Source organism: Narcine bancroftii, chromosome 1 (assembly GCF_036971445.1).
Source record: "Narcine bancroftii isolate sNarBan1 chromosome 1, sNarBan1.hap1, whole genome shotgun sequence".
In the NCBI taxonomy this organism is placed as follows: domain Eukaryota; kingdom Metazoa; phylum Chordata; class Chondrichthyes; order Torpediniformes; family Narcinidae; genus Narcine; species Narcine bancroftii.
Genome location: NC_091469.1, coordinates 109,943,955 through 109,965,777, shown reverse-complemented (window position 1 = coordinate 109,965,777; position 21,823 = coordinate 109,943,955). Strand labels below are relative to the sequence as shown.

General features: G+C 41.4%; 1 long non-coding RNA gene across 1 annotated transcript in view; it reads right to left on the bottom strand.

Moving 5' to 3' along the window:
* The window catches only part of LOC138742389 (uncharacterized), a 47,718-nt gene extending 26,384 nt beyond the window's left edge, over positions 1-21,334 (bottom strand). Inside the window, exons 1-3 of the long non-coding RNA XR_011344143.1 lie at positions 21,186-21,334; positions 17,865-17,993; positions 11,702-11,796 (exon numbers count right to left, since the gene is read on the bottom strand). This is a non-coding gene — a long non-coding RNA (uncharacterized lncRNA). The remainder of the gene's footprint in view (positions 1-11,701; positions 11,797-17,864; positions 17,994-21,185) is intronic.
* Positions 21,335-21,823: the final 489 nt, after the last annotated feature.

The following is a 21,823-nucleotide window of genomic DNA, read 5'->3' as shown; positions in this document are numbered from 1 at the left end:
GAGAGGTCAGCAGCAGCAAACTTCTGTGCCCCATCATAGATGGTAGAAACACCAGTGGGTGCTACCTTCATCCTGTTGTCTCCTGGCTGACAGGTGGTCTGCCAGTCTAATGTTGGAGATGCACAGTCCTGCTGCTGTGAGTGGGATCTGGTGACTTGACCTACAGATGTCATGCTTTCTTGCTTAGCCCACCATCGAATGTCAGCACAGGCCACAACTCTCTGTGGGTCACTGAAATCCTCATTGGCCAGCAACATGTGGATATCTTCTGGCAACAGCTCCAAGAAAGCCTGCTTGAACATTAGTCAGGGCCTATGCCCTTCCACTAGTGCCAGCATTTCACTCACGAGTCCGGAAGGGGTCCTGCCGCCCAAGCCATCCAAGTGAGGTAAACGGGCCACTCACTCATGTCGTGAGAGGCCACAGGTATGGATGAGCAGACTCTTGAGTGCAGTTCACTTGTCCTCCTCTAGAGGTTGCTGCAGAAACTCAGCATGTCATCTCTTGATCCAGGGCACTTACTACATAGTAGCACCACGTGGAATCAGATGGAATTGGGCTTCTGCTTGGTCAAACCATACAGATGATTGTGAAGTCTAAAATGTTGGTCGTTTCAGAGCCACAGCATGTATCAAAGAAAGATTTTCCATGTTGAGGCCAAATATCATTTGGACCATCAGGGTCACCAATGTAGCGAAGTATTCTATATCAAGCTACTATAGACATCAGTTTACACATTGTCAAGTTGATGTATACACAATGAAGTCAATGTACACACTATGGAGTCCCGTGCAAGACTGATACCTCTAGGCTTGCATGCTGGGCTTATATACATCACAGTTTCTGTTACATGGACAGGATAAAGTTAAACATACAGGGAGCATTAGCCTTTACCATTGAGAGGTCCATTTAAAATTCTGATAACAGCAGGAAATAAATTGTCCTTGAATTTCACAAGATCACAAGAGAAAGGAACAGAAGTAGGCCATTCAGCCCATCGAGTCTGCTCTGCCATTCCCCCATAAACCAGTGATTTCAAACTTCCCCTTTAAACTCACATTTCACATTTAGCGATCCTTATGCCATAGGTGTTCAGAGATTAGTAAGGAATTACTTAAGGTGGTATGTGAGTGGGAAGGAAAGGTTGAAAACCACTGTTTTAATCATATCTAATTGACTTGTTATGTGCACGGGTTCATATCTCCAAAGGAAATGGGCCAATGACAATTTTTCTCAAGCAAAATATTTCAGTAACAGTTGGGTCTAGAGCAGTGATTCTCAACCTTCCCTTTCCACTCACAATCCACCTTAAGCAATCCCTTACCAATCACAGAGCATCTATGGCATAGGGAATACTTAAAGTAGAATGTGAGTTTGATGGGGGGGGGCAGTTTGAAAATCACTGAGCTAAACCATTCTCACATCTAGTTCCAATTTTCTGCTTTTTCTCAATATCCCTTAATACCCTGATTAATCTCCTTAAACTCCCCCAATGTGCGGGCCTCCACACCTGTATGTGGCAACGAATTCCACAAATTCACAACCCTCTAGCCAAAAAAAATTCTCCTCATCTCTGTTTTAAATGGGTGCCTTCTGAGTCTAAGACTATGCCCTCTTGTTCTGGACTCAACTGAGCTTTGCGTTCTCAGAAGTATTTTTTTTGCCAAATGAAAGAAGAAGAGAGTGTAATCAGGATGGAATGGGTCTTTTGATATATTGGTACCTTTTCTGAGACAGCTGCAAGCATAGGTGGAGTAGATGGAGGCTGGTCAACAGGATGGACTTAACTGCATGCACAACTCTCTGCAGTTTCTTGTACCAAGCTGTGATGCATTGAACAGGATTCCCTACATGGTGCATCTATAAAAATCAGAAAGAGACAGAAGGCAATGTTCTCCCCTCCCATTTCCTGAAGTTAATGAATGACTCTTGCTAGGAACCTTTAGCATTCCTGGCTTTGGGAGTTCCCAAATGATCTAATTCTGCTGCTCTTCCATGGTCTAGTTCTTCTGTAACATTTTCTACATTGATGTATTGGAGGTTGGGCAATGACAATTAGAGCTAATGAGTTGTATAATTAATCCATCACCTAAGTCTGAACAACTGCCTGCCAGTTAGGTTGAGGCCATCTTTTGCTTTCAAATTTGCAGTCACCCTCCACTGTTTGTGGCTTGCTCAATTGTCATGCTTGGTTGATCGATTCCAGACATCGATTCTGTGACAAAATCAGTTCATTAGGATTCAAATTTTTATAATATATATATATATTGCAGTCTCAAATTGAATTAAATAATTCATTAGCTCAAAGGCTTACTCAATTCTGAGCAGCTTGAAGACTATATACCCGGTAGTGGAATGATCATATTGGCTCAGCTCCTGAAAAATCTCACTTTCTTTCTTGGCTCAGGCCCTTTGATGCAGAAAGAGACATCCACATCATTATCACTCCAGTGCTCCTCTATTGCAGTTGACTACTCGGCCCTCTATGCATTCCAGTTTCAAATTTGTATCTGTATCATTAGCTACCCTCATCAGCCAGTCTCTTTTTCCGCATCCATCTCTGCCTCTTTAAAGCCACTCATTTCCCTAAGCTCCGTTGTAACATTTTTCTAGGTTTAAAATGTTAGTGCTTTTTTTTTGGCCTTGGGACAATCTTGGATTTTCTTGTTCAGTTTCATGTTAGCTGAGTCCAACATTCTCTGTTCCACTCAATGCCCTCCAATTTATTATGACTATATAAAATAAAATCAAATAATAGCAAGATGCTGAAAACACTCTGGTGTGGGAATGGTGTGCAGAATTAAAATGTGAAGCCACTGTTATTGCAGTGGATGGAGGTTCATTGAGGTGCTCAATGAAGTGATCTCCCTGTCTGTGTTGCGTTTCTCTCATGCAGAGGAGACACAACAGGAGCACTGGGTGTAGTAGAGATCCCTGTAGATTCACAAGTGAAGTGCTGCTTCCTTGGAAGGGCAGTTTGAGGTCCTAAATGGTGGTGAGGAAGGAGGGGTTGGGGAATGCTACACTTGCCAGTGACTTCACTAGTGTGGTGTCACCAGTGCAGTAACTCACAGTGTCGCTTGGCAGTGCTGACCATAGGGGTTGGCGTCAGCAGTGCTGACCTGGGGAGGGGTGGCACTGACTTTGTACTGCATGCAGACGAAACCATGTGATTCATTTTGGTGTCACCCTCTCTGATGGTTTCTGTGCACCCCCCCCCCCACCCCGGTGATGCCAGTGACACTTACGTCCTGTTTCAGCTCCTCCCCATACCCCTTCCTCTCTCCTCTCCCCACCTATTTTATTTAGTTGCCTGCTTTTTGTTTATAACTTGACAAAGGCTCAGGCCAGAAACATTAATTTCTTTTATTTCCCTATAAATGCGGTGTGACCTGCTGAGTTTCTCCAGAACTTTTGTGTATTGCACTACAACCCAACGTCTGCAGAATTTCCCATAAACTTTAACATTTTGCTTCTTGGCAATAAATCGATCTGCTGGATTTTTACTTATTTCACTTTAGTTTACTGCAGGGGATGTGAACAGCCTTTCTTCAATAAATTTAAACTACACCATACGCTCTGCTATACTTATCCCTCTTTTTTAGCTCCTCAAATAACTCAATCAAGTTCATCAAACATGATATTCTCCTAGTAAATTCATTCTGATTGATGCGTGCTTTCTAAACAAATGTTTTAGTGTTTATTAGAATTGCTTCTATAATTTGCACACGAGTAAATTTAAAATGGTCTCCAATTAACCTTCTTTCCTTTTCAAAATAAGCTATAGAATTTCTTTGGAACTATTTTTACTTAAAACAGGCAACATACAGACACGGCCATTGTCTTCATCACAGATATCCTGAATGTAGAGGAATGAAATGGTATGGCCACAGTGGGGTGGTTTTTGAAGCTGCATGACTCTGAAGATTGAAGTAGCAAAGACATGATGTTGCTGAATTTGATTAGGTCAGACAGGATAGAGATGATATCAATTTTGATTTTAAAGCTGCCACAAGTGAAAGCTATCTGATAAAGGAAAAGAGATCGAGTCTTTACAAATTAGAATGTCAGCAAATGAAAGTCGAAGTTCAACATTTGCAGAAACCACAGATGATAAATGAATGTCTTTGAAAGAAGAAAAGTTTTCATAATAAGGTCAGACAAAGTATGATGTGCCATTGTTTGAAGCTGGAAGTTTCAAAATGACAATAGCTGAACTTCAGGAAATATTCAATTAGTTAAGTCAAAAGAAAGACAAAATGATCCAGTCAAGGGATACCATGAATATAATCTAATACATGTCAAGGCTTCAGAGAAAGAAGTTAAAAACCGAGCTGCTGAGAAATATGGAGAGGAGATAGAATTGTCCTGGAAGACCATTTAAGCAGATTGCTAACAAGGAACCGGATGGAGGCAGAGAAGACAACCTGTGAAGGGGTTGCAGAATAATATTTATCAAGAACTTTTCATTCAAAACAACCTCAATGAATTCATCCCCAGAATCAGATTTGAAACATATCCTAGGTACAGCTGTTGGGGTCAATTCATCGATGTGTATTTTGCCAAAATTGTAGATACATTAGTGTGAAGATGTTAAAAGATGAGGACAAGGGAAATACAGAAAATGCAAATAGACACAGGCTCCAAAGCCACAAGCATCTTGAGGGGCAAAGATTTCTCATATACAAATTATGGTTTAAAATAAAGACAAAAACCACTTCATAGGAATACAAACAGAACTATTGGGGTAAGAAAATAACTAGAGAAGCAAGTGAAGATTGCAAATCATGGTTGGGATCAATTAAGTGCTGCTTTTACTAGACTGGATAATTCCAGACAAGATGAACATAAACCAAGAGGCTAAATAGAATACAGATTGTGATCTATTTCTTTCAGATTGTTCATTGCATACATCTAATCACTCTTCCCCAGATTTGGTTCGGAGCTTTTGTATCTGTGATAAAAGCTTAACTTTATTAATTCCAGGAAGGCTGATAACACAGACCCCTTAAAGAAATAACTTAGTTCATTTGTGCATGACATCTTATTTTATTTTCAAATGCTTAAACTATTCCTGTCATAGATGCCTGAATTAACTGTTATTTATTATGCACAAACCATACTCAGACGTAGAACTATAGAACCACAGATCATTACAGCACAGAATCATGCCCTTCGACATATCATTACAGGTTGGCTCTCTTTTGGCTGTCAGAGTCAGATCTTTGTCAAACTGCATGACAGATATAGAACAGTGCAGTCCACACCCATGTGTCTCTGTCCAAATAAAATGAAAACTTTACTGTTTATCGACATCACTGCATCCCCTTCGTACTCGAGTCTCATTCTAAATACCTCTTAAAAGCAATTGTATCTTGTGGAACAGTTGCTACCCCTCCACCATCAGACTCCTAATCAACTGACTCAATCAGAGGCTCATAAAGACACTTGCATTGCACTTTATTTATTACTAAATACATTTTTTTCTGTATTGCACAGTCAGCGTGTTTATATTTGACTTTGTTTACACTTCTTTAATTTGTATACATATTCTAATTCTGCCTCACCTGCAGGAAAAAGAATATTAGGGTTGTAAGAGATGTCATGCATGTACTCTGACAATAAATGCAAACTTTGCTTCTATCAGCACTGCTGGGAGTCTATTCCAGGCACTTACCACTCTCTGTGTAAAACATTCACCCACACATCTCCCTTAAACTTGCTCCCACTCACTTTTAAAATCTGATTTTCTACTTTATCAAAGCTTCTCATGATTTTACACAACTCTATCACATTCCCTCTTAGTCTTCTCTCTGGAGAAAACATGTTGAGTGTATCCAATCCTCCCAATGACTCATGCACTCTAAACCAGGCAACATCATGGTAAACCTCTTCTTTTACCTGTCCCTATCTGATTGTAGCTTCCTAAACCTGACCATATGCCTCTTTTTTACCTCCATGACTACGTTGATGACCTCTCTCATCATCCAAGGTCCTCTTTCCTTGCCATCCTTATCCATGTCCATCTTGGCCTCATTGTCCATTGGCCGGGCATAGGATTCATTCCAGATTGCCAATTAGGCCATGTTTTCAAACACAGAATTACTTACCATGAATTTATTCATAGAGTTATTCATCACAGAAACAAGTTCTCTGATCCACCAAGTCCATGGCAAAAATCAATCATCCATTTACATTAAAGTAAAACACACAATGCTAGAGAAACTCAGCAGGTCAAACAGCATACTTTATACAGCAATGATAAAGATACATTACCAACATTTCAGGCTTGAGTTGTTCATCCAGATACAAGCAAAATGTAGGCATGCAATTGTGGGGGGGAGCAGCAGTTGGAGCACAGGTGGATAAGGGAGGGAGTGCACAAGAGAAAATGGGGGGGGAAGGGGAAGAGAAGGGAGTGGAGAGCTGGAAGAAAGGAGACAAAGGGATAGGGAAGAGCAGGAGAATGGGGAGTGGTTTCACAGAAACCTGAGAAGTCGATTTAATACTATCTGGTTGGAGAGTGCCCAGACAAAATTTTAGGTGTTGTTCCTTCAATTTATGGGTGGCCCTCATTTGATAGTGTACGAGGTTATGGACAGATATATCGGCGTGGGAGTGGGGTGCAGAATTGAAATAGTTGGCTACTGGGAGATACCTGTCACTGATGTGGAGAAAGTGAAGACAATCATCGAAAGATTTCTCAGACTGTATCCATTCCCTCTGGTGTAGAGAAGGCCACAGACTCCCACCGATTCACAAGTAAAATGTTGCTGTAAGGACTGGTTGGAGCCCAGAATGATGGTGAGGGAGGAGGTGTGGGTGCAAGTAAGGCACTTCCTGTGGTCACAGGGTAAGGTGACAAGGGGGAGATTAGTGGGAAGTGATGAGTAGATGAGGAATTTGTATCAATTTCCATCACCTATAACACGATCCTCTGTGTTTCACACATTTACATTAATCTTGGCCAATCAACCAGCCAACCTGAGCGTTTTTGAGATGCAGACAGTGGTGGATTAACCATTAGGCTGAGCAGGTTGAAGCCGAGGGGCCCAGATGGTAGGGGGGCCCATCACAGCCACTGGCACACCAATATAACCATTTATCAATATGGGCTCACATTAGTCCTAGGTCAACCAATCAATCAATGCTTCAAAATGCCAAACCAGCCTCAGGAAACCTGGGGTGCTCTGTCTTTTGAAAAGTGACTGGAGCGACCATCACAGAATGACAAACAGTGCATCATCCAGTTTCATGACTGCCAGAAATACCCAGAAACTGCATCGCAAGAATACACCTTATCTCTGCTGAAGAAGCCAAGGGTGCAGTGGCGACTCAGAAGTGACTTAAGGAGCATGCACAGTGTTCTCCAACATCCCAAATCTGCACGGGCAAAGCCAGTGACTGTGGGCCAGAGTCAGCATTGCACCATTGCTGGGGGGGACACTCGTGGTGGTTTCTGGGAGCTGGCAGTGGAGGCATGAAGATTTACAGCATGTGCGAGAGGAGGGTAGGGTGGGTCCGAAATACCAGTGTCCCTATAGTACTAAGTGAACAATAAGAGGGGAATGTTTCCAGTGGCTTCTCAGTAACTGGATAAAAGTGAGCCTGCTAATCTTGCAAAACTGGTTGAATTTCTCTGGCATTTCTCTGTGTGTTTTACCACTAACCTTATAAACCGTAGAGCTGATCTGATCCCCTGCTTGGGGTAAGCCTTGGGCATGAATCTCCTTTGAGCATGTAAACACAACCTCTACAACTCAAAAGTACTTTTTTCCCTCCAAATTAAATCATAAATTGGTTATATATTATTATACTCATAGACAGGAGTGGGAGAGAGAATTAGCCACAAGGTAGACGGAAAATTACACAGTAACTTAATATAGGTCTACAATATAATGAGAAGCAAAGATAGGGTCGACAGCCAACACCTTCTATCCACAGGGAGACAGTAGCCAATACAAAAGGTCACCTGTTTAAGGTGAGGAGAGGAATGTTTAGGAGAGACATCAGGGAGTAGTGGGTGCACAGAGAGTAGTGGTGGTGGAGGCAGGTACAATAGGAACATTTAAAGGACTCTTAGACAGGAACATAGAAGCAAGAAAAAAAGGATTAAATATGTGAAGTAAGGAAGGTTTAGATTGTTGAGTAGGTTTATAGAGGTCAGGACAAAGGGCCTTACTGTGCTGTAATGTTCTATGTTTGAAATCCAGAAATGTGAGGGAAGCGTTAGAGATGGACCACTTGAGCAGTGTGGAAATTGTCAGAAAATAATGGAATTATGGTGTTCATATGAATGCAGAAAGGAATATCAACATAGACATAAATGACATGGAAAAAAAATTGAGGAAAAGAGCTCAGATCTGACTGAACAAAAAACTGTTCTAGCTCTCCCAAGTTTACCCTTACCAACTCTTTCCTATCTAGAAACATCTAAAATACATTTGTTGCATTTTTCCACTTCAGAGACCTGGTTTGCGTGTTTTCACACTTCATTGTCTGCTCTTTTTTCATGTTTTCAGTGCTTCTGTTCCTTTAGGCCTCCTCCACAGAACTCTCCCACCTTCCACACTACTTGCTCTTTGAAACTTTGACCTAAGGCCTTAGCTTTCCTTGTTTTCTTTGGCCAGAGCCTTTATTAAAACCCCTGAAAACAAGCTATGTTGGGGTTGAGTGATGACATGCTGATAACAAACATGACTGGCTCTGATTGCTGGAAGCTAGTGGTTGGAGTTATAAGCAAAGCTGGCAGCCATTTGTTTTAGTTGTTCCTTCTTCCATTGACTCTGTGTTTGCTGTTGGAATACCCTTTGTGGAATCGGTCTGCTGACCTTAAAATTGTTCAAGAAACCTCACAAAGTTTAAAAAAAAACACAGCTGTGGGAAACTACTGGACTTGAAGATGGAAGCATGGTTTATTCTTTTCTCTGTAATTGAGACACAACTTTAAACCCTGAAGAAATCAATGAATTATTGAACAATCATGGGTGATGTATCTTAAACAACTCAGCAATGTAGGGACATGTAACGAGGTCACAATGAATTCTGAAGCAGCAGAATGATGCTGGAGACTGCAGACGTTGGAATCTGAAGTCAAACAATCTGGAATTGCCCCAGAACCTTCTGCCAATTCACAATTTCCATCATTTCAGGTTCAGTCCTGATCTCAGCTGCTCTTTGGGTGGAATCTGCATGTCCTATTGCACTGCACTAATGTAACATCACCTTTTACTTACATGAAGTGCAACTGTAAATATTTATCTGTCCATTTTAACTCATTAGCTTTTATTCTCTCATGTGGTCAGTTAAGTTATGCTTATTGTTTATTAGAGTATTTTATATAGTTGAGTACAGTTTCTAAAATGTACTTACAACACACTAAAAGCTGATTCTGGCCATTGAAACCTGTGCTGCCAATTACTCCCAATTAACGTACTAACACTACATTTTTGGGGGGTGGGAAGAAGATGGAGCACCTAAAGGAAACCTACACAGGTCATTGGGTGAAGGTACAAACTCCTTAGAGATAATGCCAGAATCGAATGCAAGTTATTGGCTCTGTTATAGAGTTGCTTTAATTGATACATTGGATCTGTACAATGTGTCCACATAAATGGCAATAAAATTTTTCATTCATTCATTCTTCCTCTCATATCATAGGTTTGCTTCAGCAGCTCTGGTTTCCTCTGCATTGAGTAGTGGATTAACTACCATCCAGGCCCTAGGCTAAGCTTTAGTAAGGCTAACCTCCTGACCTTACCCCACCACAGGCCTGGGATACTCCTGCCATCCCTCGCTCCCCACTACATCGACCCTTGCTTCCCAGTGAGGGCCTGGCCACCCGGGTCCACTCGCTACTGGCCTCTCATTTAGCAGTACCAGCCACTGGTCAGAATGTGCAAGGCAATTAATTCCCTGCCAGCAACCACGTACAACAGACTCAATATAACAAGCTTCGTTGAAGTGAATCTGTGTCCAGGGGAGCAGAGGAAATGACAATGCACTTTCCCCCACCCCCAGTGACACCTAGCTGTGGCTCCTTCCTTACTTGATGCCTCTCCATCCCAATGCAAGCAGATGCGAGGATGATGACCACTTTGGAAGGTCAGACCGGGGCCATCTCTCCCTCTCTGGTGATCTACATCGAGATGGAGGTACTGATCACAGTTTCTTCTGTCCTGGGAAATGTGCTGGTCTTCTTGGCAGTCAAAATCGACCAAGAGAAACTAATTTCTGCTTCATTGTGTGGCTGGCCTTGGATGACATCTCCGTGTGAACTCTGGTCATCCCCTTAGTCATCACCACTGAGCTCCAGACCCACTTCTACAGCTGTCTCCTTTCCTGCACTGTCCTGGTACTGACCCAGAGTTCTCTAGCCTTGTGCATCTCACTACTGCAAAAGATTGATACCTCCAAGTTAATTTTCCCACCTACCTCCCGTGATATTTATCTCTGTGGAATGGAGTGAAGAAGCTCGTGTTACCACTGGCATGCGGCTGAGTCCCATGGATGTGAGAAGTACCAGGCTGAGGTATTTCAAGGGCATTCTCTCTGGAGAGAAGACGAACAGCGGTGTACTGTTGTGCTAACATTATGGCAGGTTTCTCTTAAAGTGCCATGTTACTGCCATTCCAGCACACTTGTTCATTCATAGTTCTGAATGAGTGACTCACAGGGAATGGCCTATCACCTCTGCTTCTCATTATATGGTAGGCCTATATTAAGTCACATCTCATTCTTCTTCTCTCCGGGGAGAAAAAGCCCTAACTCTGCTAGCTTTGCTTGATAAGACATGCTGTTCAATCCAGGCAATATCCTAGTAAATCTCCCCTCCAATGCCACCACATCATTCCTTCATTGTGAAGACCAAAACACAATATTCCAAGTGTGGTGCAACCAGAGATATATAGAGCTACAATAATACCTTGCGGGTCTTGAACTCGATCCTCCATCTAATGAAGACTAAGCATACAATGAGCTTTCTTAACTAGCCTATCAATCTGCATATCAACCTTGATTTGGACCCAACATCTCTCTGTTCTTCCACCTTGTTCTACCATTAAACATTTATTCTGCCTTCAAGTTCAACCTTACAAAATGCATCAATTTGCACTTCTCCAGATTGAAGTCTATCTGCCACTTTTTCACCCATCTCTAAATCCTGGCCACATCTTGTTGTAATGAAAACACAGAAATTCTGGAGGAACTCACCCAGTCTGAGTTCCTTGCTGGATCATTGGAGATGCCCTTCTTCTTCAAACAATATGGCTTCTCCTCTACCACTATCAACTCAGCCCTCACCCACATATCCTTCACTATCTGCACATCTGTATTGGCCCCATCTACCCACACACACAAAAATGACAGGATTCCTCTTGTCTTCACCTGCAACCCCAACTGCCTCCGCATCCAACAAGTCCTCCTCCACCATTTATGCCACTCAATATGTGATCCCATCACCAGACCTATATTCCCTTCTCCTCCCCTCTCTGCTTTCCATAGGAACCACTCCATCTGTGATTCCCTCCTCCACTCCTCCCTCACCACCAATTATCCCTTTGACCCTGTGACTGCAGGAGATGCTCTTCACTTCCTCCCTCATCACCATTCTAGCATTGAATAGTCCTTCCAAGTGAAGCAACACTTCACTTGTGTATCAGCAGGGGTCATCTGCTGCATCCAATGTTCCGGTTGTGCTTACCTCAAAATTGGAGAGACTAGACACAGCCTGGAAGATCTCTTCGTTGAACATCTCAGCTCTGTCTAGCGCAACAGCGTAGATCTCCAAGTTGCCACCTATTGCAGATGCAATGAGACATTCATTTAAAGAGGAATAGAATATAAGAACAGGTATGTGATCTTAAAGATTTATAAGCCACTAGTATGATCTCACTTGGAGTACTGTAAGAAAGAATGTGCTGATGTTAGAGAGGGTTCAGAGGAGGTTCAGAATTATGTTGTTGAGCAGCACGGTTGGTGTAGCTGTTAGCGCAATACCTTTATAGCTCCAGCGACCGGGACCAGGTTTGAATCTCACACCGTCAGTAAGGAGTTTGAACATTCTCCCCATGTCTGCATGGGTTTTCCATGGGGGCTTCAGTTTCCTCCCATCATTCAAAACCATACCGGGAGTGTAGGTTAATTTGGTATAAATTGGGCGGTCAGACTTGTGGGCCGAAAAGGCCTGTAACCATTTTGAATGTATATCTAAATGTCTCAAGAGAAAACATGAGGAACATTTGACAGTTCTTGGACTGTACTCATTGTAATTTAGGAGAATGAGGGGAAGAATCTCATGGCAATATTTGAAATGGAGGAAGGTATGTAAAGTGGATGTAGATAGGTTGTTTCCTATGGTTAGACAAGAGGATCAAATTTCAGGATTGAAGGTTGTCCCTTTAGAACAGAGAGACGGAGGATTTTCTTCAGCCAAAGGGTGGTGAATCTATGGAATTTGTTGCCATAGGCAGTTGTGGAGGCCAGGTGATTAAGTGAATTTAAGGCAGAGATTGATAAATTCTTGATAGGCCAAGATGTCAAAGTTTATGGGGAGAAGGTCGGGCAATAGGCCAAAGTTGGAAAATAGATCAGCTCATGATTCAATGGTGGCCCAGATTCAATGGGCTGAATACTCTATTTCTGCTCCTATATCTTATAGTCTTGTAGTCATGACCTGCCCCTAACTAAGCAATGCTGACTATCTCTGAGAATACTATGCTTGTCTCAATGTTCATAAATTCTGTCCTTAAGAATCTTCTTCAATAATTTTCCCACCACTGATGTAAGATTCACTGGTCTACAATTCCCAAGATTTTCCTTATTACATTTTTTTTAAGAAGTGGACCACATTTGCCATTCCTCAATCCTCCGGTACCATCCCCGTGGCCAGTGAGTACACAAAGGTTATTGCCAACGTGCCAGCAATCTCTTCCTTTGCTTCCTGTAGAAACCTGGAGTATATCTCATATGGTCCCAGAGATTAATCAATCCGAATGTTTGTAAGAAGATCCAGCATTCCCTCTTTCTTAACCTCAACATGCACCAGCACGTAAACTTCTTTGACACTGACCTCACATTGACCGAAGTCTCTATTTCTGGTAAACACTGAAGCAAAGCGTTCATTTAGGACCTCCTCGACCTCTTCTGCCTCCAGGCACATATACACTCCTTTATATTTAAATAGCTCTACCTTTACTCTAGTCATCCTCCATATCCATCCTCTAGTCATCTTTCACATAGGACACCTCAGAATTGTCCCCAATCCTACTTTCTAAGGCCTTCTCGTGCCCCCTTCCAGCTCTCCTAAATACTTTTTAAAATTCATTCCTGGCTGTCATAAAATTGTCATGAGCCCTTTGTCAATTTTGCTTTCTAAACCTTATGTATTCTTCCTTCCTCCTTTTAATTAGCTAACTCACTTCTTTTGTCAACTATGGTACCCATATCCTACCATCTTTTCTCTATCTCAATGGGACAAACCTATTCAGAACCCCACTCAAGAGTTCCTTTAACATCCTCCACATTACTTCTGTGCATTAACCCAAGAACATCTGTTCCCAATTTCTCTGTCTCCACCTCAGAAGATTGACCCGCATTCAAGCCTACATGAGCCCATAAATAGCTCAACTCCACTGCTTCCCACCCTGCAACTTGATGTATTCCATTCCCCTCCTTCCGGTCTCCCAGGAACCAAAACAAATCTAAGTGCACTATTTCTACCAAGCTGGTGTACTGCATTCAGTGTTAGAATGCAGTCTTTTTAAAGAGAATTAATCAATTACAGATTGAATTAGGGCTTTATGGATCTTTTGCTTTCCGTCCACAGGGGACTGTTGCCCCCTAATTTAATTTAACATCCCATCTCCTACTCTACTCTGTGTGATTATGGTGTTGTGTGCTGCTATAATGAGATCCGACTTAAGCTTAAATAATTGTACGTCATCGTCCATCGAAGCATGTTGCAACATTTTGGACTCAATATCGAATGCTAGAATTTTGGGGAGCTCACTTTCTTTGTATCAGAACTTGACAGGCTATCTGTGATATTGAATCAGTTTTTCTCCTGCCTATATTGTCAGACCTCTTAGACATGTTCTACAGTCGTGCATTTCCTCTCTAAATGCTTTTGTTACATTGCTTCACAGGTCCTTTGTTCAAGTTATCGACCTTTAGCTATCCTTTTAACCTAAGTACCAGGTGACAGAATTTACAGATTTTTCCCATGTCAACCCTGGTTTCACCTGATCAGAGATATTACCTTTCCCCTATCCATTGCATGTACCACTCTCTCCATAACTTAAAACTATATTTTTTCACTCTTTAACACAAAACATTAATTTTTTTTTTCCAATGCAGGTAGTCCCCGATTTACGACCGTAATTGGGACCAACGACTTGGTTGTAACTCAGATTGGTTGTAACTTGTGGACCTCAGGCTGCCGCAGGGAGCGGGGACCTCAGGATTCCACTGGGGGCAGGGATTACTATATGCAGTACTTTTAATATAAAATATGTATTTGTACAGTAGTTTTAATGAAGTTTTTTTTAAATTGGTCGTATGTTTGGGTGGACAGAAGTGTAGGTCAGAAGTTGAGTGCTATCTGCAATGCTTCTAAAATGCTGAGTGCTTCCAGTATTTTTTTTGTGCTTTTTTTTTAAATCAGTAAGGATGTTAATCACAAAGTAACTATTGTAAATCACAGAAATAATGTGGGATAAGTTTTAAAGTTAAGTGAAAATACGAGGCAAAGAGACATCGCTAGGCAGTCCTTGGAGATTTCTTTGAACTGTTCTGGCTAGGATTAATATTGCACATACAACCTACTGAAATATAATCAATTTTAAAAGTTACATTCTAGATGTTATCTAGAATGCAAGTCGACAGAAGAGTTTTGCTGACTTTTAATGTGTTTTTGCTACCTGTATTAATGCTGAGCTGTTCGTAATTCATTGTCCATTTTTCTCTTTAAAGAGTTTAACAACTGTACTTTAGCTCATGAGGCTTCAGTGAGCAGAGGCTTAGAAAGAAGTGCAGGAGTTGAGGCAAGGTAAGGATAGATTTTTTGAACTCTTTGCTCTTTAATAGACAGTGGGAATGGTTGAGAAGACATGGACATGCTCCTCTTGCAGAATGTAGATAGTGAGTGAAGCCAACACAATCCCTCAGGAAGTTTGGAAAATTGCAAATATCACCCTACCATTGAAGATGGTAGGGAGGGAGCAGAAATAACATTATTCTGGTTAGACTGATGACAGTGGTTGGGAAGATGTTGGAGTCAATTGTAGAGGATGAGGTGACAGAGACACACAACAGGATAGGCCAACAACAGCTTGGCCTAGAGGGAAATTCTTGCTTGACAAACCTATTGGAATTCTTTGAGGAAATAACATTCAGGCGGTATAAGGGAAATGCAGTGGATGTTGTCTATTTATTTTTCAGAAGCCATATGACAATGTGGGTCACATGAGGCTACTTCACAAGATGAGAGCCCATGGCATAACAGGAAATGTACCAACATCAGAGGAGCATGGGTTGACTGGCAGAAAGAAGAGAGTTGGAACTCAAGGATCATATTCTGATTGTCTGCCAGTTGCTAGTGGTGTTCCACTGGGGTTGCTGGTTGCTGGGGCCACTTCTTTTTATTTTGGATATTAATGATTTGGATAATGAAATAAATGGCCAAGTTTGCAGATGATATGAAGGTATATGGAGGAGCAGGTAGTGAAGAACAAACATGGAGGCTGCAGAAGGATTTAGACAAATTAGGAGAACTGGCAGAGAAGTGGCAAATGAAATATAAAATGCTGGAAAGTGAATGGTCATGCACTTCGATAGAATAAAAAAATAAATGGGCAGACTTTTTTAAAAAATGGATAGAAAATTGAAAACTCCAAGATTCCAAGTTCTCGTGCAGGATAGCATAAAGGTAAATGTACATATTCAGATGGTGGTGAAGAAGGCAAATGCAATGCTGGCATTCATTTTAAGGGGAATAGAATATAAGTGAAACACAAATGTCTGCAGACCCTGTGATGGTAGTAAAAACACACTGAAATGCTGGAGGAACTCAGTTGATCATATTCAGCATCCATAAGAGACAAAGATATATAGGCGACATTTTTGTCTTGAGCCTTTCTCCAATGAGAGTGATTGGAGTGTGAAATGAATTGCCAGCTAAGGTGGTGAATGCAGCTCAATTTTCACATTTAAGAAGAATTTGGACAGGTACATGAATGGAAGATGTATGGAAGGCTATGGTCAAGGTGCAGGTCAGACAAGAGAGAATAGTCTGGCAAGGACTAGAAGGGCCAAAGGGCCTGCTTCTGTACTGTAATGTTCTATGGTTCTAAGAAGAAAAACCTGACTCATTTTTTTGTCAGAAATAGATACAGGTGGACGTGATTCATTCTGGTTTTTGAGTCAAGGATAACCAGCAAATTCACAAGTTGAACTGAAAGCAGCAATGGTGCAATTCTCACCACTTCAAAATGTGACTGAGCTCCAAATTAAGTTCTAACTCAGTGTTAAAGGCAGGCTCAATTTTAACATTTTTAAAGAATTTGAACAGGTAAATTTATGAAAGAGGTATGGAGGGCAATGGACTGAATGCAGATGAGTGGATCTAGGCAACAAAAAAAAAGGGTTTGGCCCAAACTAGAAGGCCCAAAGGGGCGTGTTTCCATACTGCGGTGTTTTATAGTTCTATGAAGGGTGTCAGCATGGAATAGGGGAATTTCTTTAGCCAGAGGGTAATAAATCTGTGGAATTTGACAGCTGTCATTGGGTGTATTTAAGTCAGAGATCGATAGGTTCTTGATTAGCCAGGGCATCAAAGGTTATGGGGAGAAGGCCGGGCAGTGGGGCTGAATGGGAGAATGAATCAGTTCATGATTAAATGGTGGGACAGACTCTTGAATGAATAGCTTATTTTTGGTCGTGTGTCTTCTGGTTTTCTGGTCTTATGGTGTGTGTCTGTTAGCTGGCAGGGGAACTCTTACTTTGTGCTTGAAGGGCTGTTAGCACCTTAAGATCTGTGTTACATGGTTATATCCTAGTAGAAGAATGAAAAAATATATTTATATTCAGGGAGAGCCTCTCCGGAGAGGCAAACAGAATTAACATTTCAAGCTTCTGACCATTTATCAGGACTAGAAAAGTTAGAAATAGAGCATTATTTTTTTATAATGTTTCTGAAATAGAAAGTGAGGGATGGAAGTAACAAAGTGAATGTCAATAATAAGAATGAGACTAATGCAAACTGAAAAGACAAAATGGTGGTGGCACTGGCTGACGGAAAGCGGTGAAGGCTTTTTATTAAAACTGATCTGCCTGGAGATGGAATAAAGGAAACAAATGAATATTAACAGTGGAGGGAATCAAAAAAAAATCTGAAACTGAGATACAGAACTCAACAGCTGCTGGAAAATGGAAATAAATGAGAATGCTTGAAATTCGGAGCAGGTTATGTTGCAACATTGGAAAAAATAGACAGTTCCAGCTCACATCTAAAATGATCTAGTTCTGAATCAATCCGATGATGATGAAATTTTTGACATTATTTGATAAGACCTCAAAGATGTAGCATGCCTGGTGGGAAAATATGATTTTATATTTGGCTTCATTGGAGCAGTGAAAGAAAACAAAAAGCAGAATAGCAAGAGTGAGATAAAGAATTAAAATAGAAGCTTAGGCTTACCCTGGAAGACTAAATGAAGGTCCCCTGTAAAATTATCACTCAACAGATCAGTTCTGAAGATCCCATTAAAAACTAACGTGACCATTTTATTCTGCAATTGAAATGTTCACATGTTCAAGTGAAAGCACACCATCTTATAAACTTAACAAAGAAAAAAACCAACTCTTACCCCAATATAACATTTCCAAAGGAAAGAGAGTCAATACTTTGGGGTGAGTGCCACACGATAGGCTGCAGAAACTGTGATTGTAGTAAACACACCGAAATGCTGGAGGAACTCAGCTGGTCTTTTCAGCATCTATAGGAGACAAAGATATATTGCCGACGTTTCGGGCCTGAGTCCTTCATCAAAGAAAATCAGAAAAGGCTTAAACTGTAAATATCAGAAAGTCTCAGAATTCAAACAATGGGGGAGGAATCCAGACCAACAAAAGGTGTTAATTGGATGTGATAACAGACTAGGTAAAATTGATCATTTCTGTGAGAATGGAGTCAGAATGGAGAGATGACAGAGGAAGAAAGGCGGTTTGGGGGGTGGAGTTTAACGAAAACGGGAGACGTTGATATTAATTCCATCTGGTTGGAGGGTGCCCAAATGGAAGATGAGGTGTTGTTTCTCCAATTTATAGGTGGCCATGGACACATAAATCAACAAGGGAATGGGATGGAGAATTGAAATGGATGGCCACTGGGTGGGTTGAGATCCTTTATGGAGACTGCAATTGGAAGGATTGATGTCAGGTACATCAAGGGAGAAGGAGAAGAAGCTGGTGAGGGGGTAAGAGGTGATGGGGCTTTGCTCAGAAGGTGTCTGCGTATGGGGGGGAAGAGGTGATGGGGCTTTGGTCAGAAGGTGTCTGCACGTTTGGGGGGGAGCCGTTGGCTGAGGCTGAAGTGAGTGAGTTAAGTAAAGTCCAGATGTTTATTGTAGTTGGATTTGAAATGGTCAAGAGTATGAAAGTTGACAGATGTGTCCAAGAGAAGGACTGTTGGAAGTGGGTAACAGGGCCATTTCTGAGAGAATTGTGATTCCTCATCCAAGAAACAGGGAGAGGGAAGAAGGCTGCAGAAGAAGTGTTCAGCATTTTGGCAGGCACAGAATTGATTGAGATATCAGTGAGTGGGAGTTCCAAAGGGATACATGGAAGTTTCTCTCTCTAAGAATAAATTATTGGTTTCTAGTTTACTCCAAGAACTGCGTGACGGGGAAGGCATGGACATATAATTCTTTGTATGCTTAGCCATTGTTCTACCTTTCACAACACAGACCTGATTTTCCAAGTGCTCCCATTACTCCTGTCAGCTACACTGGGCCTTCACTTTATGTGCAATTAAGTTGCGGTTCTTGTGATATGAGTCCCTCTGCTCATTCATACAGGTGTTTATTGCCGCCTTAAGGTGATAATCATATGAAGCAATGTGTAGCCAGCAATGAACCTCTGTGAGATTTATCACACAGAAATATTTAAAGAGTTTACCATTTTAAAACTGTATTAAGTAATGATGTCTTTTGCAAAGGCAAATCTAAGGAAATTTGCAGCAGGCCTCATTTGGCATCTATTCAAACTGCCAAGTCAAACTTTTTTTAGTGAGACGGTGCTCATGTCAAGAAATTCAAATGAGAATAATGCAACACTTTGCACTGATGTTTCTAAAATAGAGCACAAGAGACAAAATGCATCTTTAATTGATCTTGATTCAATGTTATGATTTGATCATTCTTTTGGACAACTTCTCACCCCTCATAAGTGTTGGCATGCTGTTGATAATTGTCCTAAGTTGGACTAAAGCAATATTGCACCCAAATATAAATACCGCAATGTCATCGGGATGTTAGACACTTTGCTGAATGTAGAGGCTGGTGGTGAGTAAAGTGTGGATAAGGGACACTATTTTCGCTCTGAAGAGAGGGAGTGGGACTGATGACGTGAGAAATCGATGGGATCAAGGGATCAAGGACTTTGTCCAGTTCAGGAATATGGAATACATTTTAGAGATGGGATAGCTCTTCACTGGACAAATGGAATAGCATCCTGGCTCAAGGCAGGATGGGATGAAATATCATTGATAGCTTTGGGAGTCTGCAGATGTAGAGAGGTGTTAATTTTCTTAATGATGCAGAATGATAGAAGGCCTTTCTATGAAATCAGTGCTGCCCAATTACACCCAATTAATCTACCAACCCTGTGAATTCTGAAACATGGGAGGAAACTGAAGCTCATGGAGAAAACCCACACAGGTCACAGGAAGAACATACAAACCCCTTCAGAGAGAATGGCAAATTTGAACCCAGGTCACCAGCATTATAATAGTGTTGCACTAACTACAATAGTAACAGTTTCAACCTTTGTGGAAAACGTATCTAAGATGCAGAGAGATAAATGCGGAATGAGAAGGGAAAACTCACAATAGAGCAAGGTGGAAATGAACAGGGTACAAACAGCAATATTTATGCCAATGTACCAGAAAAATAGTGTAGTGGGTTGGAGAAGCACTCACACAATGGATAGGTTTAGTTTGGGCAGATCTGAATTCCTGAAGCTAATGTTTTAATCTGGAGGAAGGTAGTGGAGTTAAAGGTGACGTTGTTCAATTTAAGCGTGAGTTCTGTCAACAAATGAGTATGTTGCTGGAAGGGTACAGGCTGCTTATCTATTCAAGGAAAAAGCAATGACCCTCGCTCTGTGAGGGAGGTGCAGAAGGATCACATATCCATGGGAGAGATGAGCCTGATGAAACTAGGGAAGAGCAAATTCAGAAGAGTTATGTCTTGGATATAACTAGAAATAATCTGGACAAAAGGAGAAAGAATGGAGTTAAGCTAAAGAGGAAGAAATCAGTTCAATTGGATAAGAGGAGGGTGCACAATGTGTCTCCCTGAACATTTCTGTTGTGGATTTTTATCCAAGAGGTAGAAGCAGACTGTGCAGGGCCTGGTGCATTTCAAGATGAGAATTTGTGAAAGGAAAAACTCTCAAAGAAATAAGTTTGTGGCATCATTAAGTTTTAGAATAAAGAGACAAGCTTTTCTACTCAAGTTGACGACCCAAGCAAGTCCCATTTGCTTGCATTTGGCCCATATAATTTATAACCTTTCCTATTCCTGTATCTCTCCATTTGTCTCTCAAACATTAAAAGTATATGCACCTCTACAGCTTCCTCTGCCAGCTTTTACCATGTGCACATTATCTCTGTGAAAACTGTACCCCTTATAAATCGCTCACATCTCACCTTAAATTTATGCCCTCTAGTTTTTTGATTTTGGTTCTGGAAAAAAGAGTATGACCATTTTATAACTTCTGTGCTCTTCCTGATTTTACAAATCTCTCCCTCCTCAGCCTTCTATGCTTAAGGGAGAAAAGTCCCTCCCTCTCTAGGCTCTTATTATAATTCAAGCCCGCCACTCCCAGCAACATTTTTGTGCATCTTTTCTGCACCTTTTCTAGAGTGTTGCTGTATTTCCTACAATTGTTTGATCCGAGCTACTCACAATACTCAAGTATGGTCTCAGCAATGTCTTGCTCATGAGATGTCAGCTCCAGTATTCAATGCTCTAATCGATGCTGCCCACTATCCCAATTCATGTGGATCATGTTATAATCACACAAAACCTTTTTCACTGTCCATTGCACCACCAAGTTAGTTGCCATCTGCAAACTTATGAACCGTGATGATGTCATTATAGTTATTGTTGATGACAATCACCATTGGTCAGAAATAAAACACGAAAGTCTGCAAACACCGTGGTTGAAGTTAAAACACAATGCTGGAGAAACCCACATCAAATGGTGTCTTTTATATGGCACAGATAAAAATACATAATTGACGCCTGAGCCCTTCCTCATGGTATGGACATACGAATAAAAAGTTAAAGGGGGAGGCAAAGGTGGAGGAGCATGGTTGCAAAGTCAGGAGTTAATAAATGGATGATGGAGGGAGGGCACAGCAGCGTGGGAGATAAAGGATGACTAGATGAATAGAGAATGAAGGGGATAGAGAGCTGAGGGAAAGAAGATAGAAGGAAGAGAAGGGAGGAGGAAGGGGAGACCAGAAACTGGAAAAGCTGATATTAATGCCATCCAACTGGAAAGTGCCCAGACAAGAAAATCAAGTGTTGTTCCTCCAATA